The sequence below is a fragment of the Phalangium opilio genome, unplaced genomic scaffold (genome assembly GCF_054372755.1).
Source record: "Phalangium opilio isolate 3A_F unplaced genomic scaffold, DU_Popi_V2 ptg000053l_1, whole genome shotgun sequence".
Taxonomy (NCBI): domain Eukaryota; kingdom Metazoa; phylum Arthropoda; class Arachnida; order Opiliones; family Phalangiidae; genus Phalangium; species Phalangium opilio.
Window position 1 is genome coordinate 2786034 of NW_028324172.1, and position 27313 is coordinate 2813346.

Here is a 27313-nt window from a genome sequence, read left to right on the forward strand (position 1 = left end):
TACAGGGGGAACTCAGGTTTGAACCAACGACCTCTCGATCTGCAGTCGAATGCTCAACCACTGAGCTATTCCCCCTTTTTCAAGGCCGTAATGTCGATTTACCTGAAATAACGGAATGATCCGTGCTGTTACAGGGGGAACTCGGGTTTGAACCAAGGACCTCTCGATCTGCAGTCGAATGCTCTACCACTGAGCTATTCCCCCTTGTTCAAGGCCGTAATGTCGATTTAACTAAAATAAACGAAATGATCCGTGCTGTTACAGGGGGAACTCGGGTTTAAACCAAGGACCTCTCGATCTGCAGTCGAATGCTCTACCACTGAGCCATTCCCCTTTGTTCATAACCGTAATGTCGATTTAACTAAAATAAACGGAATGATCCGTGCTGTTACAGGGGGAACTCGGGTTTAAACCAAGGACCTCTCGATCTGCAGTCGAATGCTCTACCACTGAGCCATTCCCCTTTGTTCATAACCGTAATGTCGATTTAACTAAAATAAACGGAATGATCCGTGCTGTTACAGGGGGAACTCAGGTCTGAACCAAGGACCTCTCGATCTGCAGTCGAATGCTCAACCACTGAGCTATTCCCCCTTGTTCAAGGCCGTAATGTCGATTTAACTAAAATAAACGAAATGATCCGTGCTGTTACAGGGGGAACTCGGGTTTAAACCAAGGACCTCTCGATCTGCAGTCGAATGCTCTACCACTAAGCTATTCCCCCTAGTTCAAGGCCGTAATGTTGATTTATCTAAAATAAAGGCAATGATCCGTGCTGTTACAGGGAGAACTCGGGTTTGAACATAGGACCTCTCAATCTTCAGTCGAATGCTCTACCACTGAGCTATTCCCCCTTGTTCATAGCCGTAATGTCGATTTAACTAAAATAAACGGAATGATCCGTGCTGTTACAAGGGGAACTCTGGTTAGAACCAAGGACCTCTCGATCTGCAGTCGAATGCTCTACCACTGAGCTCTTCCCCCTGGTTCAAGGCCGTAATGTCGATTTAACTAAAATAAAAGGAATGATCCGTGCTGTTACAGGGGGAACTCGGGTTTAAACCAAGGACCTCTCGATCTGCAGTCGAATGCTCTACCACTGAGCCATTCCCCTTTGTTCATAACCGTAATGTCGATTTACCTGAAATAACGGAATGATCCGTGCTGTTACAGGGAGAACTCGGGTTTGAACCAAGGACCTCTCGATCTGCAGTGGAATGCTCTACCACTGAGCTATTCCCCCTTGTTCAAGGCCGTAATGTCGATTTAACTAAAATAAACGAAATGATCCGTGCTGTTACAGGGGGAACTCGGGTTTAAACCAAGGACCTCTCGATCTGCAGTCGAATGCTCTACCACTAAGCTATTCCCCCTAGTTCAAGGCCGTAATGTTGATTTATCTAAAATAAAGGCAATGATCCGTGCTGTTACAGGGAGAACTCGGGTTTGAACATAGGACCTCTCAATCTTCAGTCGAATGCTCTACCACTGAGCTATTCCCCCTTGTTCATAGCCGTAATGTCGATTTAACTAAAATAAACGGAATGATCCGTGCTGTTACAAGGGGAACTCTGGTTAGAACCAAGGACCTCTCGATCTGCAGTCGAATGCTCTACCACTGAGCTCTTCCCCCTGGTTCAAGGCCGTAATGTCGATTTAACTAAAATAAAAGGAATGATCCGTGCTGTTACAGGGGGAACTCGGGTTTGCACCAAGGACCTCTCGATCTGCAGTCGAATGCTCTACCGCTGAGCTATTCCCCCTTGTTCATAACCGTAATGTCGATTTAACTAAAATAAACGAAATGATCCGTGCTGTTACAGGGGGAACTCGGGTTTAAACCAAGGACCTCTCGATCTGCAGTCGAATGCTCTACCACTGAGCCATTCCCCTTTGTTCATAACCGTAATGTCGACTTAACTAAAATAAACGAAATGATCCGTACTATTACAGGGAGAACTCGGGTTTGACCCAAGGACCTCTCGATCTGCAGTCGAATGCTTTACCATTGAGCTATTCCCCTTTTTTCCTCGCCCTAATGTCGATTTAACTAAAATAGACGGAACGATTCGTGCTGTTATAGCGGGAGCTCGGGTTTGAACCAAGGACCTCTCGATCTGCAGTCGAATGCTCTACCACTGAGCTATTCCCCCTAGTTCAAGGCCGTAATGTTGATTTAACTAAAATAAAGGCAATGATCCGTGCTGTTACAGGGAGAACTTGGGTTTGAACCAAGGACCTCTCAATCTGCAGTCGAATGCTCTACCACTGAGCTATTCCCCCTTTTTCAAGGCCGTAATGTCGATTTAACTGAAAAACGGAATAATCCGTGCTGTTACAGGGGGAACTCGGGTTTGAACCAAGGACCTCTCGATCTGCAGTCGAATGCTATACCACTGAGCTATTCCCCCTTGTTCAAGGCCGTAATGTCGATTTAACTAAAATAAACGGAATGATCCGTGCTGTTACAGGGGGAACTCAGGTTTGAACCAACGACCTCTCGATCTGCAGTCGAATGCTCAACCACTGAGCTATTCCCCCTTTTTCAAGGCCGTAATGTCGATTTACCTGAAATAACGGAATGATCCGTGCTGTTACAGGGGGAACTCGGATTTGAACCAAGGACCTCTCGATCTGCAGTCGAATGCTCTACCACTGAGCTATTCCCCCTTGTTCAAGGCCGTAATGTCGATTTAACTAAAATAAACGAAATGATCCGTGCTGTTACAGGGGGAACTCGGGTTTAAACCAAGGACCTCTCGATCTGCAGTCGAATGCTCTACCACTGAGCCATTCCCCTTTGTTCATAACCGTAATGTCGATTTAACTAAAATAAACGGAATGATCCGTGCTGTTACAGGGGGAACTCAGGTTTGAACCAAGGACCTCTCGATCTGCAGTCGAATGCTCAACCACTGAGCTATTCCCCCTTTTTCAAGGCCGTAATGTCGATTTATCTGAAATAACGGAATGATCCGTGCTGTTACAGGGAGAACTCGGGTTTGAACCAAGGACCTCTCGATCTGCAGTGGAATGCTCTACCACTGAGCTATTCCCCCTTGTTCAAGGCCGTAATGTCGATTTAACTAAAATAAACGAAATGATCCGTGCTGTTACAGGGGGAACTCGGGTTTAAACCAAGGACCTCTCGATCTGCAGTCGAATGCTCTACCACTAAGCTATTCCCCCTAGTTCAAGGCCGTAATGTTGATTTATCTAAAATAAAGGCAATGATCCGTGCTGTTACAGGGAGAACTCGGGTTTGAACATAGGACCTCTCAATCTTCAGTCGAATGCTCTACCACTGAGCTATTCCCCCTTGTTCATAGCCGTAATGTCGATTTAACTAAAATAAACGGAATGATCCGTGCTGTTACAAGGGGAACTCTGGTTAGAACCAAGGACCTCTCGATCTGCAGTCGAATGCTCTACCACTGAGCTCTTCCCCCTGGTTCAAGGCCGTAATGTCGATTTAACTAAAATAAAAGGAATGATCCGTGCTGTTACAGGGGGAACTCGGGTTTGCACCAAGGACCTCTCGATCTGCAGTCGAATGCTCTACCGCTGAGCTATTCCCCCTTGTTCATAACCGTAATGTCGATTTAACTAAAATAAACGAAATGATCCGTGCTGTTACAGGGGGAACTCGGGTTTAAACCAAGGACCTCTCGATCTGCAGTCGAATGCTCTACCACTGAGCCATTCCCCTTTGTTCATAACCGTAATGTCGACTTAACTAAAATAAACGAAATGATCCGTACTATTACAGGGAGAACTCGGGTTTGACCCAAGGACCTCTCGATCTGCAGTCGAATGCTTTACCATTGAGCTATTCCCCTTTTTTCCTCGCCCTAATGTCGATTTAACTAAAATAGACGGAACGATTCGTGCTGTTATAGCGGGAGCTCGGGTTTGAACCAAGGACCTCTCGATCTGCAGTCGAATGCTCTACCACTGAGCTATTCCCCCTAGTTCAAGGCCGTAATGTTGATTTAACTAAAATAAAGGCAATGATCCGTGCTGTTACAGGGAGAACTTGGGTTTGAACCAAGGACCTCTCAATCTGCAGTCGAATGCTCTACCACTGAGCTATTCCCCCTTTTTCAAGGCCGTAATGTCGATTTAACTGAAAAACGGAATAATCCGTGCTGTTACAGGGGGAACTCGGGTTTGAACCAAGGACCTCTCGATCTGCAGTCGAATGCTATACCACTGAGCTATTCCCCCTTGTTCAAGGCCGAATTGTCGATTTAACTAAAATAAACGGAATGATCCGTGCTGTTACAGGGGGAACTCAGGTTTGAACCAACGACCTCTCGATCTGCAGTCGAATGCTCAACCACTGAGCTATTCCCCCTTTTTCAAGGCCGTAATGTCGATTTACCTGAAATAACGGAATGATCCGTGCTGTTACAGGGGGAACTCGGGTTTGAATCAAGGACCTCTCGATCTGCAGTCGAATGCTCTACCACTGAGCTATTCCCCCTTGTTCAAGGCCGTAATGTCGATTTAACTAAAATAAACGAAATGATCCGTGCTGTTACAGGGGGAACTCGGGTTTAAACCAAGGACCTCTCGATCTGCAGTCGAATGCTCTACCACTGAGCCATTCCCCTTTGTTCATAACCGTAATGTCGACTTAACTAAAATAAACGAAATGATCCGTACTATTACAGGGAGAACTCGGGTTTGAACCAAGGACCTCTCGATCTGCAGTCGAATGCTTTGCCATTGAGCTATTCCCCTTTTTTCCTCGCCCTAATGTCGATTTAACTAAAATAGACGGAACGATCCGTGCTGTTATAGCGGGAGCTCGGGTTTGAACCAAGGACCTCTCGATCTGCAGTCGAATGCTCTACCACTGAGCTATTCCCCCTAGTTCGAGGTCGTAATGTTGATTTAACTAAAATAAAGGCAATGATCCGTGCTGTTACAGGGAGAACTCGGGTTTGAACCAAGGACCTCTCAATCTGCAGTCGAATGCTCTACCACTGAGCTATTCCCCCTTTTTCAAGGCCGTAATGTCGATTTAACTGAAATAACGGAATGATCCGTGCTGTTACAGGGGGAACTCGGGTTTGAACCAAGGACCTCTCGATCTGCAGTCGAATGCTATACCACTGAGCTATTCCCCCTTGTTCAAGGCCGTAATGTCGATTTAACTAAAATAAACGGAATGATCCGTGCTGTTACAGGGAGAACTCGGGTTTGAACCAAGGACCTCTCGATCTGCAGTCGAATGCTCTACCACTGAGCTATTCCCCCTTGTTCAAGGCCGTAATGTCGATTTAACTAAAATAAACGAAATGATCCGTGCTGTTACAGGGGGAACTCGGGTTTAAACCAAGGACCTCTCGATCTGCAGTCGAATGCTCTACCACTGAGCCATTCCCCTTTGTTCATAACCGTAATGTCGACTTAACTAAAATAAACGAAATGATCCGTACTATTACAGGGAGAACTCGGGTTTGAACCAAGGACCTCTCGATCTGCAGTCGAATGCTTTGCCATTGAGCTATTCCCCTTTTTTCCTCGCCCTAATGTCGATTTAACTAAAATAGACGGAACGATCCGTGCTGTTATAGCGGGAGCTCGGGTTTGAACCAAGGACCTCTCGATCTGCAGTCGAATGCTCTACCACTGAGCTATTCCCCAAAGTTCGAGGTCGTAATGTTGATTTAACTAAAATAAAGGCAATGATCCGTGCTGTTACAGGGAGAACTCGGGTTTGAACCAAGGACCTCTCAATCTGCAGTCGAATGCTCTACCACTGAGCTATTCCCCCTTTTTCAAGGCCGTAATGTCGATTTAACTGAAATAACGGAATGATCCGTGCTGTTACAGGGGGAACTCGGGTTTGAACCAAGGACCTCTCAATCTGCAGTCGAATGCTCTACCAAAAATTAACGGAATGATCCGTGCTGTTACAGGGGGAAACCAGGTTTGAACCAAGGACCTCTCGATCTGCAGTCGAATGCTCTACCACTGAGCTCTTCCCCCTTGTTCATAACCGTAATGTCGATTTAACTAAAATAAACGAAATGATCCGTGCTGTTACAGGGGGAACTCGGGTTTAAACCAAGGACCTCTCGATCTGCAGTCGAATGCTCTACCACTGAGCCATTCCCCCTTTTTCAAGACCGTAATGTTGATTTAACTAAAATAAAGGCAATGATCCGTGCTGTTACAGGGAGAACTCGGGTTTGAACCAAGGACCTCTTGATCTGCAGTCGAATGCTCTACCACTGAGCTATTCCCCCTAGTTCAAGGCCGTAATGTTGATTTAACTAAAATAAAGGCAATGATCCGTGCTGTTACAGGGAGAACTTGGGTTTGAACCAAGGACCTCTCAATCTGCAGTCGAATGCTCTACCACTGAGCTATTCCCCCTTTTTCAAGGCCGTAATGTCGATTTAACTGAAAAACGGAATAATCCGTGCTGTTACAGGGGGAACTCGGGTTTGAACCAAGGACCTCTCGATCTGCAGTCGAATGCTATACCACTGAGCTATTCCCCCTTGTTCAAGGCTGTAATGTCGATTTAACTAAAATAAACGGAATGATCCGTGCTGTTACAGGGGGAACTCAGGTTTGAACCAACGACCTCTCGATCTGCAGTCGAATGCTCAACCACTGAGCTATTCCCCCTTTTTCAAGGCCGTAATGTCGATTTACCTGAAATAACGGAATGATCCGTGCTGTTACAGGGAGAACTCGGGTTTGAACCAAGGACCTCTCGATCTGCAGTCGAATGCTCTACCACTGAGCTATTCCCCCTTGTTCAAGGCCGTAATGTCGATTTAACTAAAATAAACGAAATGATCCGTGCTGTTACAGGGGGAACTCGGGTTTAAACCAAGGACCTCTCGATCTGCAGTCGAATGCTCTACCACTGAGCCATTCCCCTTTGTTCATAACCGTAATGTCGATTTAACTAAAATAAACGGAATGATCCGTGCTGTTACAGGGGGAACTCAGGTTTGAACCAAGGACCTCTCGATCTGCAGTCGAATGCTCAACCACTGAGCTATTCCCCCTTTTTCAAGGCCGTAATGTCGATTTACCTGAAATAACGGAATGATCCGTGCTGTTACAGGGAGAACTCGGGTTTGAACCAAGGACCTCTCGATCTGCAGTGGAATGCTCTACCACTGAGCTATTCCCCCTTGTTCAAGGCCGTAATGTCGATTTAACTAAAATAAACGAAATGATCCGTGCTGTTACAGGGGGAACTCGGGTTTAAACCAAGGACCTCTCGATCTGCAGTCGAATGCTCTACCACTAAGCTATTCCCCCTAGTTCAAGGCCGTAATGTTGATTTATCTAAAATAAAGGCAATGATCCGTGCTGTTACAGGGAGAACTCGGGTTTGAACATAGGACCTCTCAATCTTCAGTCGAATGCTCTACCACTGAGCTATTCCCCCTTGTTCATAGCCGTAATGTCGATTTAACTAAAATAAACGGAATGATCCGTGCTGTTACAAGGGGAACTCGGGTTTGCACCAAGGACCTCTCGATCTGCAGTCGAATGCTCTACCGCTGAGCTATTCCCCCTTGTTCATAACCGTAATGTCGATTTAACTAAAATAAACGAAATGATCCGTGCTGTTACAGGGGGAACTCGGGTTTAAACCAAGGACCTCTCGATCTGCAGTCGAATGCTCTACCACTGAGCCATTCCCCTTTGTTCATAACCGTAATGTCGACTTAACTAAAATAAACGAAATGATCCGTACTATTACAGGGAGAACTCGGGTTTGACCCAAGGACCTCTCGATCTGCAGTCGAATGCTTTACCATTGAGCTATTCCCCTTTTTTCCTCGCCCTAATGTCGATTTAACTAAAATAGACGGAACGATTCGTGCTGTTATAGCGGGAGCTCGGGTTTGAACCAAGGACCTCTCGATCTGCAGTCGAATGCTCTACCACTGAGCTATTCCCCCTAGTTCAAGGCCGTAATGTTGATTTAACTAAAATAAAGGCAATGATCCGTGCTGTTACATGGAGAACTTGGGTTTGAACCAAGGACCTCTCAATCTGCAGTCGAATGCTCTACCACTGAGCTATTCCCCCTTTTTCAAGGTTGTAATGTCGATTTAACTGAAAAACGGAATAATCCGTGCTGTTACAGGGGGAACTCGGGTTTGAACCAAGGACCTCTCGATCTGCAGTCGAATGCTATACCACTGAGCTATTCCCCCTTGTTCAAGGCCGTAATGTCGATTTAACTAAAATAAACGGAATGATCCGTGCTGTTACAGGGGGAACTCAGATTTGAACCAACGACCTCTCGATCTGCAGTCGAATGCTCTACCACTGAGCCATTCCCCTTTGTTCATAACCGTAATGTCGACTTAACTAAAATAAACGAAATGATCCGTACTATTACAGGGAGAACTCGGGTTTGAACCAAGGACCTCTCGATCTGCAGTCGAATGCTTTGCCATTGAGCTATTCCCCTTTTTTCCTCGCCCTAATGTCGATTTAACTAAAATAGACGGAACGATCCGTGCTGTTATAGCGGGAGCTCGGGTTTGAACCAAGGACCTCTCGATCTGCAGTCGAATGCTCTACCACTGAGCTATTCCCCAAAGTTCGAGGTCGTAATGTTGATTTAACTAAAATAAAGGCAATGATCCGTGCTGTTACAGGGAGAACTCGGGTTTGAACCAAGGACCTCTCAATCTGCAGTCGAATGCTCTACCACTGAGCTATTCCCCCTTTTTCAAGGCCGTAATGTCGATTTAACTGAAATAACGGAATGATCCGTGCTGTTACAGGGGGAACTCGGGTTTGAACCAAGGACCTCTCAATCTGCAGTCGAATGCTCTACCAAAAATTAACGGAATGATCCGTGCTGTTACAGGGGGAAACCAGGTTTGAACCAAGGACCTCTCGATCTGCAGTCGAATGCTCTACCACTGAGCTCTTCCCCCTTGTTCATAACCGTAATGTCGATTTAACTAAAATAAACGAAATGATCCGTGCTGTTACAGGGGGAACTCGGGTTTAAACCAAGGACCTCTCGATCTGCAGTCGAATGCTCTACCACTGAGCCATTCCCCCTTTTTCAAGACCGTAATGTTGATTTAACTAAAATAAAGGCAATGATCCGTGCTGTTACAGGGAGAACTCGGGTTTGAACCAAGGACCTCTTGATCTGCAGTCGAATGCTCTACCACTGAGCTATTCCCCCTAGTTCAAGGCCGTAATGTTGATTTAACTAAAATAAAGGCAATGATCCGTGCTGTTACAGGGAGAACTTGGGTTTGAACCAAGGACCTCTCAAACTGCAGTCGAATGCTCTACCACTGAGCTATTCCCCCTTTTTCAAGGCCGTAATGTCGATTTAACTGAAAAACGGAATAATCCGTGCTGTTACAGGGGGAACTCGGGTTTGAACCAAGGACCTCTCGATCTGCAGTCGAATGCTATACCACTGAGCTATTCCCCCTTGTTCAAGGCCGTAATGTCGATTTAACTAAAATAAACGGAATGATCCGTGCTGTTACAGGGGGAACTCAGGTTTGAACCAACGACCTCTCGATCTGCAGTCGAATGCTCAACCACTGAGCTATTCCCCCTTTTTCAAGGCCGTAATGTCGATTTACCTGAAATAACGGAATGATCCGTGCTGTTACAGGGAGAACTCGGGTTTGAACCAAGGACCTCTCGATCTGCAGTCGAATGCTCTACCACTGAGCTATTCCCCCTTGTTCAAGGCCGTAATGTCGATTTAACTAAAATAAACGAAATGATCCGTGCTGTTACAGGGGGAACTCGGGTTTAAACCAAGGACCTCTCGATCTGCAGTCGAATGCTCTACCACTAAGCTATTCCCCCTAGTTCAAGGCCGTAATGTTGATTTATCTAAAATAAAGGCAATGATCCGTGCTGTTACAGGGAGAACTCGGGTTTGAACATAGGACCTCTCAATCTTCAGTCGAATGCTCTACCACTGAGCTATTCCCCCTTGTTCATAGCCGTAATGTCGATTTAACTAAAATAAACGGAATGATCCGTGCTGTTACAAGGGGAACTCGGGTTTGCACCAAGGACCTCTCGATCTGCAGTCGAATGCTCTACCGCTGAGCTATTCCCCCTTGTTCATAACCGTAATGTCGATTTAACTAAAATAAACGAAATGATCCGTGCTGTTACAGGGGGAACTCGGGTTTAAACCAAGGACCTCTCGATCTGCAGTCGAATGCTCTACCACTGAGCCATTCCCCTTTGTTCATAACCGTAATGTCGACTTAACTAAAATAAACGAAATGATCCGTACTATTACAGGGAGAACTCGGGTTTGACCCAAGGACCTCTCGATCTGCAGTCGAATGCTTTACCATTGAGCTATTCCCCTTTTTTCCTCGCCCTTATGTCGATTTAACTAAAATAGACGGAACGATTCGTGCTGTTATAGCGGGAGCTCGGGTTTGAACCAAGGACCTCTCGATCTGCAGTCGAATGCTCTACCACTGAGCTATTCCCCCTAGTTCAAGGCCGTAATGTTGATTTAACTAAAATAAAGGCAATGATCCGTGCTGTTACATGGAGAACTTGGGTTTGAACCAAGGACCTCTCAATCTGCAGTCGAATGCTCTACCACTGAGCTATTCCCCCTTTTTCAAGGCCGTAATGTCGATTTAACTGAAAAACGGAATAATCCGTGCTGTTACAGGGGGAACTCGGGTTTGAACCAAGGACCTCTCGATCTGCAGTCGAATGCTATACCACTGAGCTATTCCCCCTTGTTCAAGGCCGTAATGTCGATTTAACTAAAATAAACGGAATGATCCGTGCTGTTACAGGGGGAACTCAGATTTGAACCAACGACCTCTCGATCTGCAGTCGAATGCTCAACCACTGAGCTATTCCCCCTTTTTCAAGGCCGTAATGTCGATTTACCTGAAATAACGGAATGATCCGTGCTGTTACAGGGGGAACTCGGGTTTGAACCAAGGACCTCTCGATCTGCAGTCGAATGCTCTACCACTGAGCTATTCCCCCTTGTTCAAGGCCGTAATGTCGATTTAACTAAAATAAACGAAATGATCCGTGCTATTACAGGGGGAACTCGGGTTTAAACCAAGGACCTCTCGATCTGCAGTCGAATGCTCTACCACTGAGCCATTCCCCTTTGTTCATAACCGTAATGTCGACTTAACTAAAATAAACGAAATGATCCGTACTATTACAGGGAGAACTCGGGTTTGAACCAAGGACCTCTCGATCTGCAGTCGAATGCTTTGCCATTGAGCTATTCCCCTTTTTTCCTCGCCCTAATGTCGATTTAACTAAAATAGACGGAACGATCCGTGCTGTTATAGCGGGAGCTCGGGTTTGAACCAAGGACCTCTCGATCTGCAGTCGAATGCTCTACCACTGAGCTATTCCCCCTAGTTCGAGGTCGTAATGTTGATTTAACTAAAATAAAGGCAATGATCCGTGCTGTTACAGGGAGAACTCGGGTTTGAACCAAGGACCTCTCAATCTGCAGTCGAATGCTCTACCACTGAGCTATTCCCCCTTTTTCAAGGCCGTAATGTCGATTTAACTGAAATAACGGAATGATCCGTGCTGTTACAGGGGGAACTCGGGTTTGAACCAAGGACCTCTCGATCTGCAGTCGAATGCTATACCACTGAGCTATTCCCCCTTGTTCAAGGCCGTAATGTCGATTTAACTAAAATAAACGGAATGATCCGTGCTGTTACAGGGGGAACTCAGGTTTGAACCAAGGACCTCTCGATCTGCAGTCGAATGCTCTAACACTGACCTATTCCCCCTAGTTCGAGGCCGTAATGTTGATTTAACTAAAATAAAGGCAATGATCCGTGCTGTTACAGGGAGAACTCGGGTTTGAACCAAGGACCTCTCGATCTGCAGTCGAATGCTCTACCACTGAGCTATTCCCCCTTGTTCAAGGCCGTAATGTCGATTTAACTAAAATAAACGAAATGATCCGTGCTGTTACAGGGGGAACTCGGGTTTAAACCAAGGACCTCTCGATCTGCAGTCGAATGCTTTGCCATTGAGCTATTCCCCTTTTTTCCTCGCCCTAATGTCGATTTAACTAAAATAGACGGAACGATCCGTGCAGTTATAGCGGGAGCTCGGGTTTGAACCAAGGACCTCTCGATCTGCAGTCGAATGCTCTACCACTGAGCTATTCCCCCTAGTTCGAGGTCGTAATGTTGATTTAACTAAAATAAAGGCAATGATCCGTGCTGTTACAGGGAGAACTCGGGTTTGAACCAAGGACCTCTCAATCTGCAGTCGAATGCTCTACCACTGAGCTATTCCCCCTTTTTCAAGGCCGTAATGTCGATTTAACTGAAATAACGGAATGATCCGTGCTGTTACAGGGGGAACTCGGGTTTGAACCAAGGACCTCTCGATCTGCAGTCGAATGCTATACCACTGAGCTATTCCCCCTTGTTCAAGGCCGTAATGTCGATTTAACTAAAATAAACGGAATGATCCGTGCTGTTACAGGGGGAACTCAGGTTTGAACCAAGGACCTCTCGATCTGCAGTCGAATGCTCTACCACTGACCTATTCCCCCTAGTTCGAGGCCGTAATGTTGATTTAACTAAAATAAAGGCAATGATCCGTGCTGTTACAGGGAGAACTCGGGTTTGAACCAAGGACCTCTCAATCTGCAGTCGAATGCTCTACCAAAAATTAACGGAATGATCCGTGCTGTTACAGGGGGAAACCAGGTTTGAACCAAGGACCTCTCGATCTGCAGTCGAATGCTCTACCACTGAGCTCTTCCCCCTTGTTCATAACCGTAATGTCGATTTAACTAAAATAAACGAAATGATCCGTGCTGTTACAGGGGGAACTCGGGTTTAAACCAAGGACCTCTCGATCTGCAGTCGAATGCTCTACCACTGAGCCATTCCCCCTTTTTCAAGACCGTAATGTTGATTTAACTAAAATAAAGGCAATGATCCGTGCTGTTACAGGGAGAACTCGGGTTTGAACCAAGGACCTCTTGATCTGCAGTCGAATGCTCTACCACTGAGCTATTCCCCCTAGTTCAAGGCCGTAATGTCGATTTAACTAAAATAAACGGAATGATCCGTGCTGTTACAGGGGGAACTCAGGTTTGAACCAAGGACCTCTCGATCTGCAGTCGAATGCTCAACCACTGAGCTATTCCCCCTTTTTCAAGGCCGTAATGTCGATTTACCTGAAATAACGGAATGATCCGTGCTGTTACAGGGAGAACTCGGGTTTGAACCAAGGACCTCTCGATCTGCAGTCGAATGCTCTACCACTGAGCTATTCCCCCTTGTTCAAGGCCGTAATGTCGATTTAACTAAAATAAACGAAATGATGAGTGCTGTTACAGGGGGAACTCGGGTTTAAACCAAGGACCTCTCGATCTGCAGTCGAATGCTCTACCACTAAACTATTCCCCCTAGTTCAAGGCCGTAATGTTGATTTATCTAAAATAAAGGCAATGATCCGTGCTGTTACAGGGAGAACTCGGGTTTGAACCAAGGACCTCTCAATCTTCAGTCGAATGCTCTACCACTGAGCTATTCCCCCTTGTTCATAGCCGTAATGTCGATTTAACTAAAATAAACGGAATGATCCGTGCTGTTACAAGGGGAACTCGGGTTTGAACCAAGGACCTCTCGATCTGCAGTCGAATGCTCTACCACTGAGCCCTTCCCCCTGGTTCAAGGCCGTAATGTCGATTTAACTAAAATAAAAGGAATGATCCGTGCTGTTACAGGGGGAACTCGGGTTTGCACCAAGGACCTCTCGATCTGCAGTCGAATGCTCTACCGCTGAGCTATTCCCCCTTGTTCATAACCGTAATGTCGATTTAACTAAAATAAACTAAATGATCCGTGCTGTTACAGGGGGAACTCGGGTTTAAACCAAGGACCTCTCGATCTACAGTCGAATGCTCTACCACAGAGCCATTCCCCTTTGTTCATAACCGTAATGTCGACTTAACTAAAATAAACGAAATGATCCGTACTATTACAGGGAGAACTCGGGTTTGACCCAAGGACCTCTCGATCTGCAGTCGAATGCTTTACCATTGAGCTATTCCCCTTTTTTCCTCGCCCTAATGTCGATTTAACTAAAATAGACGGAACGATTCGTGCTGTTATAGCGGGAGCTCGGGTTTGAACCAAGGACCTCTCGATCTGCAGTCGAATGCTCTGCCACTGAGCTATTCCCCCTAGTTCAAGGCCGTAATGTCGATTTAACTAAAATAAACGAAATGATCCGTGCTGTTACAGGGGGAACTCGGGTTTAAACCAAGGACCTCTCGATCTGCAGTCGAATGCTCTACCACTGAGCTATTCCCCCTTGTTCAAGGCCGTAATGTCGATTTAACTAAAATAAACGAAATGATCCGTGCTGTTACAGGGGGAACTCGGGTTTAAACCAAGGACCTCTCGATCTGCAGTCGAATGCTTTGCCATTGAGCTATTCCCCTTTTTTCCTCGCCCTAATGTCGATTTAACTAAAATAGACGGAACGATCCGTGCAGTTATAGCGGGAGCTCGGGTTTGAACCAAGGACCTCTCGATCTGCAGTCGAATGCTCTACCACTGAGCTATTCCCCCTAGTTCGAGGTCGTAATGTTGATTTAACTAAAATAAAGGCAATGATCCGTGCTGTTACAGGGAGAACTCGGGTTTGAACCAAGGACCTCTCAATCTGCAGTCGAATGCTCTACCACTGAGCTATTCCCCCTTTTTCAAGGCCGTAATGTCGATTTAACTGAAATAACGGAATGATCCGTGCTGTTACAGGGGGAACTCGGGTTTGAACCAAGGACCTCTCGATCTGCAGTCGAATGCTATACCACTGAGCTATTCCCCCTTGTTCAAGGCCGTAATGTCGATTTAACTAAAATAAACGGAATGATCCGTGCTGTTACAGGGGGAACTCAGGTTTGAACCAAGGACCTCTCGATCTGCAGTCGAATGCTCTACCACTGACCTATTCCCCCTAGTTCGAGGCCGTAATGTTGATTTAACTAAAATAAAGGCAATGATCCGTGCTGTTACAGGGAGAACTCGGGTTTGAACCAAGGACCTCTCAATCTGCAGTCGAATGCTCTACCAAAAATTAACGGAATGATCCGTGCTGTTACAGGGGGAAACCAGGTTTGAACCAAGGACCTCTCGATCTGCAGTCGAATGCTCTACCACTGAGCTCTTCCCCCTTGTTCATAACCGTAATGTCGATTTAACTAAAATAAACGAAATGATCCGTGCTGTTACAGGGGGAACTCGGGTTTAAACCAAGGACCTCTCGATCTGCAGTCGAATGCTCTACCACTGAGCCATTCCCCCTTTTTCAAGACCGTAATGTTGATTTAACTAAAATAAAGGCAATGATCCGTGCTGTTACAGGGAGAACTCGGGTTTGAACCAAGGACCTCTTGATCTGCAGTCGAATGCTCTACCACTGAGCTATTCCCCCTAGTTCAAGGCCGTAATGTCGATTTAACTAAAATAAACGGAATGATCCGTGCTGTTACAGGGGGAACTCAGGTTTGAACCAAGGACCTCTCGATCTGCAGTCGAATGCTCAACCACTGAGCTATTCCCCCTTTTTCAAGGCCGTAATGTCGATTTACCTGAAATAACGGAATGATCCGTGCTGTTACAGGGAGAACTCGGGTTTGAACCAAGGACCTCTCGATCTGCAGTCGAATGCTCTACCACTGAGCTATTCCCCCTTGTTCAAGGCCGTAATGTCGATTTAACTAAAATAAACGAAATGATGAGTGCTGTTACAGGGGGAACTCGGGTTTAAACCAAGGACCTCTCGATCTGCAGTCGAATGCTCTACCACTAAACTATTCCCCCTAGTTCAAGGCCGTAATGTTGATTTATCTAAAATAAAGGCAATGATCCGTGCTGTTACAGGGAGAACTCGGGTTTGAACCAAGGACCTCTCAATCTTCAGTCGAATGCTCTACCACTGAGCTATTCCCCCTTGTTCATAGCCGTAATGTCGATTTAACTAAAATAAACGGAATGATCCGTGCTGTTACAAGGGGAACTCGGGTTTGAACCAAGGACCTCTCGATCTGCAGTCGAATGCTCTACCACTGAGCCCTTCCCCCTGGTTCAAGGCCGTAATGTCGATTTAACTAAAATAAAAGGAATGATCCGTGCTGTTACAGGGGGAACTCGGGTTTGCACCAAGGACCTCTCGATCTGCAGTCGAATGCTCTACCGCTGAGCTATTCCCCCTTGTTCATAACCGTAATGTCGATTTAACTAAAATAAACTAAATGATCCGTGCTGTTACAGGGGGAACTCGGGTTTAAACCAAGGACCTCTCGATCTACAGTCGAATGCTCTACCACAGAGCCATTCCCCTTTGTTCATAACCGTAATGTCGACTTAACTAAAATAAACGAAATGATCCGTACTATTACAGGGAGAACTCGGGTTTGACCCAAGGACCTCTCGATCTGCAGTCGAATGCTTTACCATTGAGCTATTCCCCTTTTTTCCTCGCCCTAATGTCGATTTAACTAAAATAGACGGAACGATTCGTGCTGTTATAGCGGGAGCTCGGGTTTGAACCAAGGACCTCTCGATCTGCAGTCGAATGCTCTGCCACTGAGCTATTCCCCCTAGTTCAAGGCCGTAATGTCGATTTAACTAAAATAAACGAAATGATCCGTGCTGTTACAGGGGGAACTCGGGTTTAAACCAAGGACCTCTCGATCTGCAGTCGAATGCTCTACCACTGAGCTATTCCCCCTTTTTCAAGGCCGTAATGTCGATTTACCTGAAATAACGGAACGATCCGTGCTGTTACAGGGGGAACTCGGGTTTGAACCAAGGACCTCTCGATCTGCAGTCGAATGCTCTACCACTGAGCTATTCCCCCTTGTTCAAGGCCGTAATGTCGATTTAACTAAAATAAACGAAATGATCCGTGCTGTTACAGGGGGAACTCGGGTTTAAACCAAGGACCTCTCGATCTGCAGTCGAATGCTCTACCACTGAGCCATTCCCCCTTTTTCAAGACCGTAATGTTGATTTAACTAAAATAAAGGCAATGATCCGTGCTGTTACAGGGAGAACTCGGGTTTGAACCAAGGACCTCTTGATCTGCAGTCGAATGCTCTACCACTGAGCTATTCCCCCTAGTTCAAGGCCGTAATGTCGATTTAACTAAAATAAACGGAATGATCCGTGCTGTTACAGGGGGAACTCAGGTTTGAACCAAGGACCTCTCGATCTGCAGTCGAATGCTCAACCACTGAGCTATTCCCCCTTTTTCAAGGCCGTAATGTCGATTTACCTGAAATAACGGAATGATCCGTGCTGTTACAGGGAGAACTCGGGTTTGAACCAAGGACCTCTCGATCTGCAGTCGAATGCTCTACCACTGAGCTATTCCCCCTAGTTCAAGGCCGTAATGTCGATTTAACTAAAATAAACGGAATGATCCGTGCTGTTACAGGGGGAACTCAGGTTTGAACCAAGGACCTCTCGATCTGCAGTCGAATGCTCAACCACTGAGCTATTCCCCCTTTTTCAAGGCCGTAATGTCGATTTACCTGAAATAACGGAATGATCCGTGCTGTTACAGGGAGAACTCGGGTTTGAACCAAGGACCTCTCGATCTGCAGTCGAATGCTCTACCACTGAGCTATTCCCCCTTGTTCAAGGCCGTAATGTCGATTTAACTAAAATAAACGAAATGATGAGTGCTGTTACAGGGGGAACTCGGGTTTAAACCAAGGACCTCTCGATCTGCAGTCGAATGCTCTACCACTAAACTATTCCCCCTAGTTCAAGGCCGTAATGTTGATTTATCTAAAATAAAGGCAATGATTCGTGCTGTTACAGGGAGAACTCGGGTTTGAACCAAGGACCTCTCAATCTTCAGTCGAATGCTCTACCACTGAGCTATTCCCCCTTGTTCATAGCCGTAATGTCGATTTAACTAAAATAAACGGAATGATCCGTGCTGTTACAAGGGGAACTCGGGTTTGAACCAAGGACCTCTCGATCTGCAGTCGAATGCTCTACCACTGAGCCCTTCCCCCTGGTTCAAGGCCGTAATAACGATTTAACTAAAATAAAAGGAATGATCCGTGCTGTTACAGGGGGAACTCGGGTTTGCACCAAGGACCTCTCGATCTGCAGTCGAATGCTCTACCGCTGAGCTATTCCCCCTTGTTCATAACCGTAATGTCGATTTAACTAAAATAAACGAAATGATCCGTGCTGTTACAGGGGGAACTCGGGTTTAAACCAAGGACCTCTCGATCTACAGTCGAATGCTCTACCACAGAGCCATTCCCCTTTGTTCATAACCGTAATGTCGACTTAACTAAAATAAACGAAATGATCCGTACTATTACAGGGAGAACTCGGGTTTGACCCAAGGACCTCTCGATCTGCAGTCGAATGCTTTACCATTGAGCTATTCCCCTTTTTTCCTCGCCCTAATGTCGATTTAACTAAAATAGACGGAACGATTCGTGCTGTTATAGCGGGAGCTCGGGTTTGAACCAAGGACCTCTCGATCTGCAGTCGAATGCTCTGCCACTGAGCTATTCCCCCTAGTTCAAGGCCGTAATGTCGATTTAACTAAAATAAACGAAATGATCCGTGCTGTTACAGGGGGAACTCGGGTTTAAACCAAGGACCTCTCGATCTGCAGTCGAATGCTCTACCACTGAGCTATTCCCCCTTTTTCAAGGCCGTAATGTCGATTTACCTGAAATAACGGAACGATCCGTGCTGTTACAGGGGGAACTCGGGTTTGAACCAAGGACCTCTCGATCTGCAGTCGAATGCTCTACCACTGAGCTATTCCCCCTTGTTCAAGGCCGTAATGTCGATTTAACTAAAATAAACGAAATGATCCGTGCTGTTACAGGGGGAACTCGGGTTTAAACCAAGGACCTCTCGATCTGCAGTCGAATGCTCTACCACTGAGCCATTCCCCCTTTTTCAAGACCGTAATGTTGATTTAACTAAAATAAAGGCAATGATCCGTGCTGTTACAGGGAGAACTCGGGTTTGAACCAAGGACCTCTTGATCTGCAGTCGAATGCTCTACCACTGAGCTATTCCCCCTAGTTCAAGGCCGTAATGTCGATTTAACTAAAATAAACGGAATGATCCGTGCTGTTACAGGGGGAACTCAGGTTTGAGCCAAGGACCTCTCGATCTGCAGTCGAATGCTCAACCACTGAGCTATTCCCCCTTGTTCAAGGCCGTAATGTCGATTTAACTAAAATAAACGAAATGATCCGTGCTGTTACAGGGGGAACTCGGGTTTTAACCAAGGACCTCTCGATCTGCAGTCGAATGCTCTACCACTGAGCCATTCCCCTTTGTTCATAACCTTAATGTCGACTTAACGAAAATAAACGAAATGATCCGTACTATTACAGGGAGAACTCAGGTTTGAACCAAGGACCTCTCGATCTGCAGTCGAATGCTTTACCATTGAGCTATTCCCCTTTTTTCCTCGCCCTAATGTCGATTTAACTAAAATAGACGGAACGATCCGTGCTGTTATAGCGGGAGCTCGGGTTTGAACCAAGGACCTCTCGATCTGCAGTCGAATGCTCTACCATTGAGCTATTCCCTCTTGTTCAAGGCCGTAATGTCGATTTAACTAAAATAAACGAAATGATCCGTGCTGTTACAGGGGGAACTCGGGTTTAAACCAAGGACCTCTCGATCTGCAGTCGAATGCTCTACCACTGAGCCATTCCCCTTTGTTCATAACCGTAATGTCGATTTAACTAAAATAAACGGAATGATCCGTGCTGTTACAGGGGGAACTCAGGTTTGAACCAAGGACCTCTCGATCAGCAGTCGAATGCTCTACCACTAAGCTATTCCCCCTAGTTCAAGGCCGTAATGTTGATTTATCTAAAATAAAGGCAATGATCCGTGCTGTTACAGGGAGAACTCGGGTTTGAACCAAGGACCTCTCAATCTTCAGTCGAATGCTCTACCACTGAGCTATTCCCCCTTGTTCATAGCCGTAATGTCGATTTAACTAAAATGAACGGAATGATCCGTGCTGTTACAGGGGGAACTCAGGTTTGAACCAAGGACCTCTCGATCTGCAGTCGAATGCTCTACCACTAAGCTATTCCCCCTAGTTCAAGGCCGTAATGTTGATTTATCTAAAATAAAGGCAATGATCCGTGCTGTTACAGGGAGAACTCGGGTTTGAACCAAGGACCTCTCGATCTGCAGTCGAATGCTCTACCACTAAGCTATTCCCCCTAGTTCAAGGCCGTAATGTTGATTTATCTAAAATAAAGGCAATGATCCGTGCTGTTACAGGGAGAACTCGGGTTTGAACCAAGGACCTCTCAATCTTCAGTCGAATGCTCTACCACTGAGCTATTCCCCCTTGTTCATAGCCGTAATGTCGATTTAACTAAAATAAACGGAATGATCCGTGCTGTTACAGGGGGAACTCAGGTTTGAACCAAGGACCTCTCGATCTGCAGTCGAATGCTCTACCACTGAGCCATTCCCCTTTGTTCATAACCGTAATGTCGACTTAACTAAAATAAACGAAATGATCCGTACTATTACAGGGAGAACTCGGGTTTGAACCAAGGACCTCTCGATCTGCAGTCGAATGCTTTACCATTGAGCTATTCCCCTTTTTTCCTCGCCCTAATGTCGATTTAACTAAAATAGACGGAACGATCCGTGCTGTTATAGCGGGAGCTCGGGTTTGAACCAAGGACCTCTCGATCTGCAGTCGAATGCTCTACCACTGAGCTATTCCCCCTAGTTCAAGGCCGTAATGTTGATTTAACTAAAATAAAGGCAATGATCCGTGCTGTTACAGGGGGAACTCGGGTTTAAACCAAGGACCTCTCGATCGGCAGTCGAATGCTCTACCACTAAGCTATTCCCCCTAGTTCAAGGCCGTAATGTTGATTTATCTAAAATAAAGGCAATGATCCGTGCTGTTACAGGGAGAACTCGGGTTTGAACCAAGGACCTCTCAATCTTCAGTCGAATGCTCTACCACTGAGCTATTCCCCCTTGTTCATAGCCGTAATGTCGATTTAACTAAAATAAAAGGAATGATCCGTGCTGTTACAAGGGGAACTCGGGTTTGAACCAAGGACCTCTCGATCTGCAGTCGAATGCTCTACCACTGAGCTCTTCCCCCTGGTTCAAGGCCGTAATGTCGATTTAACTAAAATAAAAGGAATGATCCGTGCTGTTACAGGGGGGACTCGGGTTTGCACCAAGGACCTCTCGATCTGCAGTCGAATGCTCTACCGCTGAGCTATTCCCCCTTGTTCATAACCGTAATGTCGATTTAAATAAAATAAACGAAATGATCCGTGCTGTTACAGGGGGAACTCGGGTTTAAACCAAGGACCTCTCGATCTGCAGTCGAATGCTCTACCACTGAGCCATTCCCCTTTGTCCATAACCGTAATGTCGACTTAACTAAAATAAACGAAACGATCCGTACTATTACAGGGAGAACTCGGGTTTGAACCAAGGACCTCTCGATCTGCAGTCGAATGCTTTACCATTGAGCTATTCCCCCTAGTTCAAGGCCGTAATGTTGATTTATCTAAAATAAAGGCAATGATCCGTGCTGTTACAGGGAGAACTCGGGTTTGAACCAAGGACCTCTCAATCTTCAGTCGAATGCTCTACCACTGAGCTATTCCCCCTTGTTCATAGCCGTAATGTCGATTTAACTAAAATAAACGGAATGATCCGTGCTGTTACAGGGGGAACTCGGGTTTAAACCAAGGACCTCTCGATCTGCAGTCGAATGCTCTACCACTGAGCCATTCCCCTTTGTTCATAACCGTAATGTCGACTTAACTAAAATAAACGAAATGATCCGTACTATTACAGGGAGAACTCGGGTTTGAACCAAGGACCTCTCGATCTGCAGTCGAATGCTTTACCATTGAGCTATTCCCCTTTTTTCCTCGCCCTAATGTCGATTTAACTAAAATAGACGGAACGATCCGTGCTGTTATAGCGGGAGCTCGGGTTTGAACTAAGGACCTCTCGATCTGCAGTCGAATGCTCTACCACTGAGCTATTCCCCCTAGTTCGAGGCCGTAATGTTGATTTAACTAAAATAAAGGCAATGATCCGTGCTGTTACAGGGAGAACTCGGGTTTGAACCAAGGACCTCTCGATCTGCAGTCGAATGCTCTACCACTGAGCTATTCCCCCTAGTTCAAGGCCGTAATGTTGATTTATCTAAAATAAAGGCAATGATCCGTGCTGTTACAGGGAGAACTCGGGTTTGAACCAAGGACCTCTCAATCTTCAGTCGAATGCTCTACCACTGAGCTATTCCCCCTTGTTCATAGCCGTAATGTCGATTTAACTAAAATAAACGGAATGATCCGTGCTGTTACAGGGGGAACTCGGGTTTAAACCAAGGACCTCTCGATCTGCAGTCGAATGCTCTACCACTGAGCCATTCCCCTTTGTTCATAACCGTAATGTCGACTTAACTAAAATAAACGAAATGATCCGTACTATTACAGGGAGAACTCGGGTTTGAACCAAGGACCTCTCGATCTGCAGTCGAATGCTTTACCATTGAGCTATTCCCCTTTTTTCCTCGCCCTAATGTCGATTTAACTAAAATAGACGGAACGATCCGTGCTGTTATAGCGGGAGCTCGGGTTTGAACCAAGGACCTCTCGATCTGCAGTCGAATGCTCTACCACTGAGCTATTCCCCCTAGTTCAAGGCCGTAATGTTGATTTAACTAAAATAAAGGCAATGATCCGTGCTGTTACAGGGAGAACTCGGGTTTGAACCAAGGACCTCTCAATCTGCAGTCGAATGCTCTACCACTGAGCTATTCCCCCTTTTTCAAGGCCGTAATGTCGATTTAACTGAAAAACGGAATGATCCGTGCTGTTACAGGGGGAACTCGGGTTTGAACCAAGGACCTCTCGATCTGCAGTCGAATGCTATACCACTGAGCTATTCCCCCTTGTTCAAGGCCGTAATGTCGATTTAACTAAAATAAACGGAATGATCCGTGCTGTTACAGGGGGAACTCGGGTTTGCACCAAGGACCTCTCGATCTGCAGTCGAATGCTCTACCGCTGAGCTATTCCCCCTTGTTCATAACCGTAATGTCGATTTAACTAAAATAAACGAAATGATCCGTGCTGTTACAGGGGGAACTCGGGTTTAAACCAAGGACCTCTCGATCTGCAGTCGAATGCTCTACCACTGAGCCATTCCCCTTTGTTCATAACCGTAATGTCGACTTAACTAAAATAAACGAAATGATCCGTACTATTACAGGGAGAACTCGGGTTTGAACCAAGGGCCTCTCGATCTGCAGTCGAATGCTTTACCATTGAGCTATTCCCCTTTTTTCCTCGCCCTAATGTCGATTTAACTAAAATAGACGGAACGATCCGTGCTGTTATAGCGGGAGCTCGGGTTTGAACCAAGGACCTCTCGATCTGCAGTCGAATGCTCTACCACTGAGCTATTCCCCCTAGTTCGAGGCCGTAATGTTGATTTAACTAAAATAAAGGCAATGATCCGTGCTGTTACAGGGAGAACTCGGGTTTGAACCAAGGACCTCTCGATCTGCAGTCGAATGCTATACCACTGAGCTATTCCCCCTTGTTCAAGGCCGTAATGTCGATTTAACTAAAATAAACGGAATGATCCGTGCTGTTACAGGGGGAACTCAGGTTTGAACCAAGGACCTCTCGATCTGCAGTCGAATGCTCAACCACTGAGCAATTCCCCCTTTTTCAAGGCCGTAATGTCGATTTACCTGAAATAACGGAATGATCCGTGCTGTTACAGGGGGAACTCGGGTTTGAAGCAAGGACCTCTCGATCTGCTGTCGAATGCTCTACCACTGAGCTATTCCCCCTTGTTCAAGGCCGTAATGTCGATTTAACTAAAATAAACGGAATGATCCGTGCTGTTACAGGGGGAACTCAGGTTTGAACCAAGGACCTCTCGATCTGCAGTCCAATGCTCAACCACTGAGCTATTCCCCCTTTTTCAAGACCGTAATGTCGATTTAACTGAAATAACGGAATGATCCGGCTGTTACAGGGGGAACTCGGGTTTGAACCAAGGACCTCTCGATCTGCAGTCGAATGCTCTACCACTGAGCTATTCCCCCTTGTTCAAGGCCGTAATGTCGATTTAACTAAAATAAACGGAATGATCCGTGCTGTTACAGGGGGAACTCAGGTTTGAACCAAGGACCTCTCGATCTGCAGTCGAATGCTCAACCACTGAGCTATTCCCCCCAGTTCAAGGCCGTAATGTTGATTTAACTAAAATAAAGGCAATGATCCGTGCTGTTACAGGGAGAACTCGGGTTTGAACCAAGGACCTCTCAATCTGCAGTCGAATGCTCTACCAAAAATTAACGGAATGATCCGTGCTGTTACAGGGGGAAACCAGGTTTGAACCAAGGACCTCTCGATCTGCAGTCGAATGCTCTACCACTGAGCTCTTCCCCCTTGTTCATAACCGTAATGTCGATTTAACTAAAATAAACGAAATGATCCGTGCTGTTACAGGGGGAACTCGGGTTTAAACCAAGGACCTCTCGATCTGCAGTCGAATGCTCTACCACTGAGCCATTCCCCTTTGTTCATAACCGTAATGTCGACTTAACTAAAATAAACGAAATAATCCGTACTATTACAGGGAGAACTCGGGTTTGAACCAAGGACCTCTCGATCTGCAGTAGAATGCTTTACCATTGAGCTATTCCCCTTTTTTCCTCGCCCTAATGTTGATTTAACTAAAATAGACGGAACGATCCGTGTTGTTATAGCGGGAGCTCGGGTTTGAACCAAGGACCTCTCGATCTGCAGTCGAATGCTCTACCACTGAGCTATTCCCCCTTTTTCAAGGCCGTAATGTCGATTTAACTGAAATAACGGAATGATCCGTGCTGTTACAGGGGGAACTCGGGTTTGAAGCAAGGACCTCTCGATCTGCTGTCGAATGCTCTACCACTGAGCTATTCCCCCTTGTTCAAGGCCGTTATGTCGATTTAACTAAAATAAACGGAATGATCCGTGCTGTTACAGGGGGAACTCAGGTTTGAACCAAGGACCTCTCGATCTGCAGTCCAATGCTCAACCACTGAGCTATTCCCCCTTTTTCAAGACCGTAATGTCGATTTAACTGAAATAACGGAATGATCCGGCTGTTACAGGGGGAACTCGGGTTTGAACCAAGGACCTCTCGATCTGCAGTCGAATGCTCTACCACTGAGCTATTCCCCCTTGTTCAAGGCCGTAATGTCGATTTAACTAAAATAAACGGAATGATCCGTGCTGTTACAGGGGGAACTCAGGTTTGAACCAAGGACCTCTCGATCTGCAGTCGAATGCTCAACCACTGAGCTATTCCCCCAAGTTCAAGGCCGTAATGTTGATTTAACTAAAATAAAGGCAATGATCCGTGCTGTTACAGGGAGAACTCGGGTTTGAACCAAGGACCTCTCAATCTGCAGTCGAATGCTCTACCAAAAATTAACGGAATGATCCGTGCTGTTACAGGGGGAAACCAGGTTTGAACCAAGGACCTCTCGATCTGCAGTCGAATGCTCTACCACTGAGCTCTTCCCCCTTGTTCATAACCGTAATGTCGATTTAACTAAAATAAACGAAATGATCCGTGCTGTTACAGGGGGAACTCGGGTTTAAACCAAGGACCTCTCGATCTGCAGTCGAATGCTCTACCACTGAGCCATTCCCCTTTGTTCATAACCGTAATGTCGACTAAACTAAAATAAACGAAATAATCCGTACTATTACAGGGAGAACTCGGGTTTGAACCAAGGACCTCTCGATCTGCAGTCGAATGCTTTACCATTGAGCTATTCCCCTTTTTTCCTCGCCCTAATGTTGATTTAACTAAAATAGACGGAACGATCCGTGTTGTTATAGCGGGAGCTCGGGTTTGAACCAAGGACCTCTCGATCTGCAGTCGAATGCTCTACCACTGAGCTATTCCCCCTTTTTCAAGGCCGTAATGTCGATTTAACTGAAATAACAGAATGATCCGTGCTGTTACAGGGCGAACTCGGGTTTGAACCAAGGACCTCTCGATCTGCAGTCGAATGCTCAACCACTGAGCTATTCCCCCTAGTTCAAGGCCGTAATGTTGATTTAACTAAAATAAAGGCAATGATCCGTGCTGTTACAGGGAGAACTCGGGTTTGAACCAAGGACCTCTCAATCTGCAGTCGAATGCTCTACCAAAAATAAACGGAATGATCCGTGCTGTTACAGGGGGAAACCAGGTTTGAACCAAGGACCTCTCGATCTGCAGTCGAATGCTCTACCACTGAGCTCTTCCCCCTAGTTCAAGGCCGTAATGTTGATTTATCTAAAATAAAGGCAATGATCCGTGCTGCTACAGGGAGAACTCGGGTTTGAACCAAAGACCTCTCAATCTTCAGTCGAATGCTCTACCACTGAGCTATTCCCCCTTGTTCATAGCCGTAATGTCGATTTAACTAAAATAAACGGAATGATCCGTGCTGTTACAGGGGGAACTCAGGTTTGAACCAAGGACCTCTCGATCTGCAGTCGAATGCTCTACCTCTGAGCTAATCCCCCTTGTTCATAACCGTAATGTCGATTTAACTAAAATGAACGAAATGATCCGTGCTGTTACAGGGGGAACTCGGGTTTAAACCAAGGACCTCTCGATCTGCAGTCGAATGCTTTACCATTGAGCTATTCCCCTTTTTTCCTCGCCCTAATGTCGATTTAACTAACATAGACGGACCGATCCGTGCTGTTATAGCGGGAGCTCGGGTTTGAACCAAGGACCTCTCGATCTGCAGTCGAATGCTCTACCACTGAGCTATTCCCCCTAGTTCAAGGCCGTAATGTTGATTTAACTAAAATAAAGGCAATGATCCGTGCTGTTACAGGGAGAACTCGGGTTTGAACCAAGGACCTCTCAATCTGCAGTCGAATGCTCTACCACTGAGCTCTTCCCCCTTGTTCAAGGCCGTAATGTCGATTTAACTAAAATAAACGGAATGATCCGTGCTGTTACAGGGGGAACTCAGGTTTGAACCAAGGACCTCAGATCTGCAGTCGAATGCTCAACCACTGAGATATTCCCCCTTTTTCAAGGCCGTAATGTCGATTTAACTGAAATAACGGAATGATCCGTGCTGTTACAGGGGGAACTCGGGTTTGAACCAAGGACCTCTCGATCTGCAGTCGAATGCTCTACCGCTGAGCTATTCCCCCTTGTTCATAACCGTAATGTCGATTTAACTA

General features: G+C 46.1%; 32 non-coding genes across 32 annotated transcripts; all 32 read right to left on the reverse strand.

The window, feature by feature from the left end:
• Nucleotides 1–132: 132 nt before the first annotated feature.
• TRNAC-GCA (transfer RNA cysteine (anticodon GCA)) lies at nt 133–204 on the reverse strand. Its single transcript has one exon. It is a non-coding gene; the product is annotated as a tRNA-Cys (tRNA).
• A 2394-nt stretch (nt 205–2598) lies between these two features.
• On the reverse strand, nt 2599–2670 carry TRNAC-GCA (transfer RNA cysteine (anticodon GCA)). Its single transcript has one exon. It is a non-coding gene; the product is annotated as a tRNA-Cys (tRNA).
• Nucleotides 2671–5193: 2523 nt separating this feature from the next.
• On the reverse strand, nt 5194–5265 carry TRNAC-GCA (transfer RNA cysteine (anticodon GCA)). Its single transcript has one exon. It is a non-coding gene; the product is annotated as a tRNA-Cys (tRNA).
• A 793-nt stretch (nt 5266–6058) lies between these two features.
• Nucleotides 6059–6130, reverse strand: TRNAC-GCA (transfer RNA cysteine (anticodon GCA)). The gene has a single exon. It is a non-coding gene; the product is annotated as a tRNA-Cys (tRNA).
• A 575-nt stretch (nt 6131–6705) lies between these two features.
• TRNAC-GCA (transfer RNA cysteine (anticodon GCA)) lies at nt 6706–6777 on the reverse strand. The gene has a single exon. It is a non-coding gene; the product is annotated as a tRNA-Cys (tRNA).
• Nucleotides 6778–8997: 2220 nt separating this feature from the next.
• Nucleotides 8998–9069, reverse strand: TRNAC-GCA (transfer RNA cysteine (anticodon GCA)). The gene has a single exon. It is a non-coding gene; the product is annotated as a tRNA-Cys (tRNA).
• A 575-nt stretch (nt 9070–9644) lies between these two features.
• On the reverse strand, nt 9645–9716 carry TRNAC-GCA (transfer RNA cysteine (anticodon GCA)). The gene has a single exon. It is a non-coding gene; the product is annotated as a tRNA-Cys (tRNA).
• A 1225-nt stretch (nt 9717–10941) lies between these two features.
• On the reverse strand, nt 10942–11013 carry TRNAC-GCA (transfer RNA cysteine (anticodon GCA)). The gene has a single exon. It is a non-coding gene; the product is annotated as a tRNA-Cys (tRNA).
• An 837-nt stretch (nt 11014–11850) lies between these two features.
• On the reverse strand, nt 11851–11922 carry TRNAC-GCA (transfer RNA cysteine (anticodon GCA)). The gene has a single exon. It is a non-coding gene; the product is annotated as a tRNA-Cys (tRNA).
• A 923-nt stretch (nt 11923–12845) lies between these two features.
• Nucleotides 12846–12917, reverse strand: TRNAC-GCA (transfer RNA cysteine (anticodon GCA)). Its single transcript has one exon. It is a non-coding gene; the product is annotated as a tRNA-Cys (tRNA).
• A 317-nt stretch (nt 12918–13234) lies between these two features.
• On the reverse strand, nt 13235–13306 carry TRNAC-GCA (transfer RNA cysteine (anticodon GCA)). The gene has a single exon. It is a non-coding gene; the product is annotated as a tRNA-Cys (tRNA).
• Nucleotides 13307–13884: 578 nt separating this feature from the next.
• TRNAY-GUA (transfer RNA tyrosine (anticodon GUA)) lies at nt 13885–13956 on the reverse strand. Its single transcript has one exon. It is a non-coding gene; the product is annotated as a tRNA-Tyr (tRNA).
• Nucleotides 13957–14274: 318 nt separating this feature from the next.
• TRNAC-GCA (transfer RNA cysteine (anticodon GCA)) lies at nt 14275–14346 on the reverse strand. The gene has a single exon. It is a non-coding gene; the product is annotated as a tRNA-Cys (tRNA).
• A 923-nt stretch (nt 14347–15269) lies between these two features.
• On the reverse strand, nt 15270–15341 carry TRNAC-GCA (transfer RNA cysteine (anticodon GCA)). Its single transcript has one exon. It is a non-coding gene; the product is annotated as a tRNA-Cys (tRNA).
• Nucleotides 15342–15658: 317 nt separating this feature from the next.
• TRNAC-GCA (transfer RNA cysteine (anticodon GCA)) lies at nt 15659–15730 on the reverse strand. The gene has a single exon. It is a non-coding gene; the product is annotated as a tRNA-Cys (tRNA).
• Nucleotides 15731–16308: 578 nt separating this feature from the next.
• TRNAY-GUA (transfer RNA tyrosine (anticodon GUA)) lies at nt 16309–16380 on the reverse strand. Its single transcript has one exon. It is a non-coding gene; the product is annotated as a tRNA-Tyr (tRNA).
• Nucleotides 16381–16698: 318 nt separating this feature from the next.
• TRNAC-GCA (transfer RNA cysteine (anticodon GCA)) lies at nt 16699–16770 on the reverse strand. The gene has a single exon. It is a non-coding gene; the product is annotated as a tRNA-Cys (tRNA).
• A 57-nt stretch (nt 16771–16827) lies between these two features.
• On the reverse strand, nt 16828–16899 carry TRNAC-GCA (transfer RNA cysteine (anticodon GCA)). Its single transcript has one exon. It is a non-coding gene; the product is annotated as a tRNA-Cys (tRNA).
• Nucleotides 16900–16957: 58 nt separating this feature from the next.
• TRNAC-GCA (transfer RNA cysteine (anticodon GCA)) lies at nt 16958–17029 on the reverse strand. The gene has a single exon. It is a non-coding gene; the product is annotated as a tRNA-Cys (tRNA).
• A 317-nt stretch (nt 17030–17346) lies between these two features.
• TRNAC-GCA (transfer RNA cysteine (anticodon GCA)) lies at nt 17347–17418 on the reverse strand. The gene has a single exon. It is a non-coding gene; the product is annotated as a tRNA-Cys (tRNA).
• A 187-nt stretch (nt 17419–17605) lies between these two features.
• Nucleotides 17606–17677, reverse strand: TRNAC-GCA (transfer RNA cysteine (anticodon GCA)). The gene has a single exon. It is a non-coding gene; the product is annotated as a tRNA-Cys (tRNA).
• Nucleotides 17678–18255: 578 nt separating this feature from the next.
• Nucleotides 18256–18327, reverse strand: TRNAY-GUA (transfer RNA tyrosine (anticodon GUA)). Its single transcript has one exon. It is a non-coding gene; the product is annotated as a tRNA-Tyr (tRNA).
• A 318-nt stretch (nt 18328–18645) lies between these two features.
• TRNAC-GCA (transfer RNA cysteine (anticodon GCA)) lies at nt 18646–18717 on the reverse strand. The gene has a single exon. It is a non-coding gene; the product is annotated as a tRNA-Cys (tRNA).
• Nucleotides 18718–18774: 57 nt separating this feature from the next.
• Nucleotides 18775–18846, reverse strand: TRNAC-GCA (transfer RNA cysteine (anticodon GCA)). Its single transcript has one exon. It is a non-coding gene; the product is annotated as a tRNA-Cys (tRNA).
• Nucleotides 18847–18904: 58 nt separating this feature from the next.
• TRNAC-GCA (transfer RNA cysteine (anticodon GCA)) lies at nt 18905–18976 on the reverse strand. Its single transcript has one exon. It is a non-coding gene; the product is annotated as a tRNA-Cys (tRNA).
• Nucleotides 18977–19814: 838 nt separating this feature from the next.
• On the reverse strand, nt 19815–19886 carry TRNAS-GCU (transfer RNA serine (anticodon GCU)). Its single transcript has one exon. It is a non-coding gene; the product is annotated as a tRNA-Ser (tRNA).
• A 318-nt stretch (nt 19887–20204) lies between these two features.
• TRNAC-GCA (transfer RNA cysteine (anticodon GCA)) lies at nt 20205–20276 on the reverse strand. The gene has a single exon. It is a non-coding gene; the product is annotated as a tRNA-Cys (tRNA).
• A 578-nt stretch (nt 20277–20854) lies between these two features.
• On the reverse strand, nt 20855–20926 carry TRNAG-GCC (transfer RNA glycine (anticodon GCC)). The gene has a single exon. It is a non-coding gene; the product is annotated as a tRNA-Gly (tRNA).
• Nucleotides 20927–22154: 1228 nt separating this feature from the next.
• TRNAC-GCA (transfer RNA cysteine (anticodon GCA)) lies at nt 22155–22226 on the reverse strand. Its single transcript has one exon. It is a non-coding gene; the product is annotated as a tRNA-Cys (tRNA).
• A 1873-nt stretch (nt 22227–24099) lies between these two features.
• Nucleotides 24100–24171, reverse strand: TRNAC-GCA (transfer RNA cysteine (anticodon GCA)). The gene has a single exon. It is a non-coding gene; the product is annotated as a tRNA-Cys (tRNA).
• A 1051-nt stretch (nt 24172–25222) lies between these two features.
• TRNAC-GCA (transfer RNA cysteine (anticodon GCA)) lies at nt 25223–25294 on the reverse strand. The gene has a single exon. It is a non-coding gene; the product is annotated as a tRNA-Cys (tRNA).
• Nucleotides 25295–27211: 1917 nt separating this feature from the next.
• Nucleotides 27212–27283, reverse strand: TRNAC-GCA (transfer RNA cysteine (anticodon GCA)). The gene has a single exon. It is a non-coding gene; the product is annotated as a tRNA-Cys (tRNA).
• Between the last annotated feature and the right edge of the window lie 30 nt (nt 27284–27313).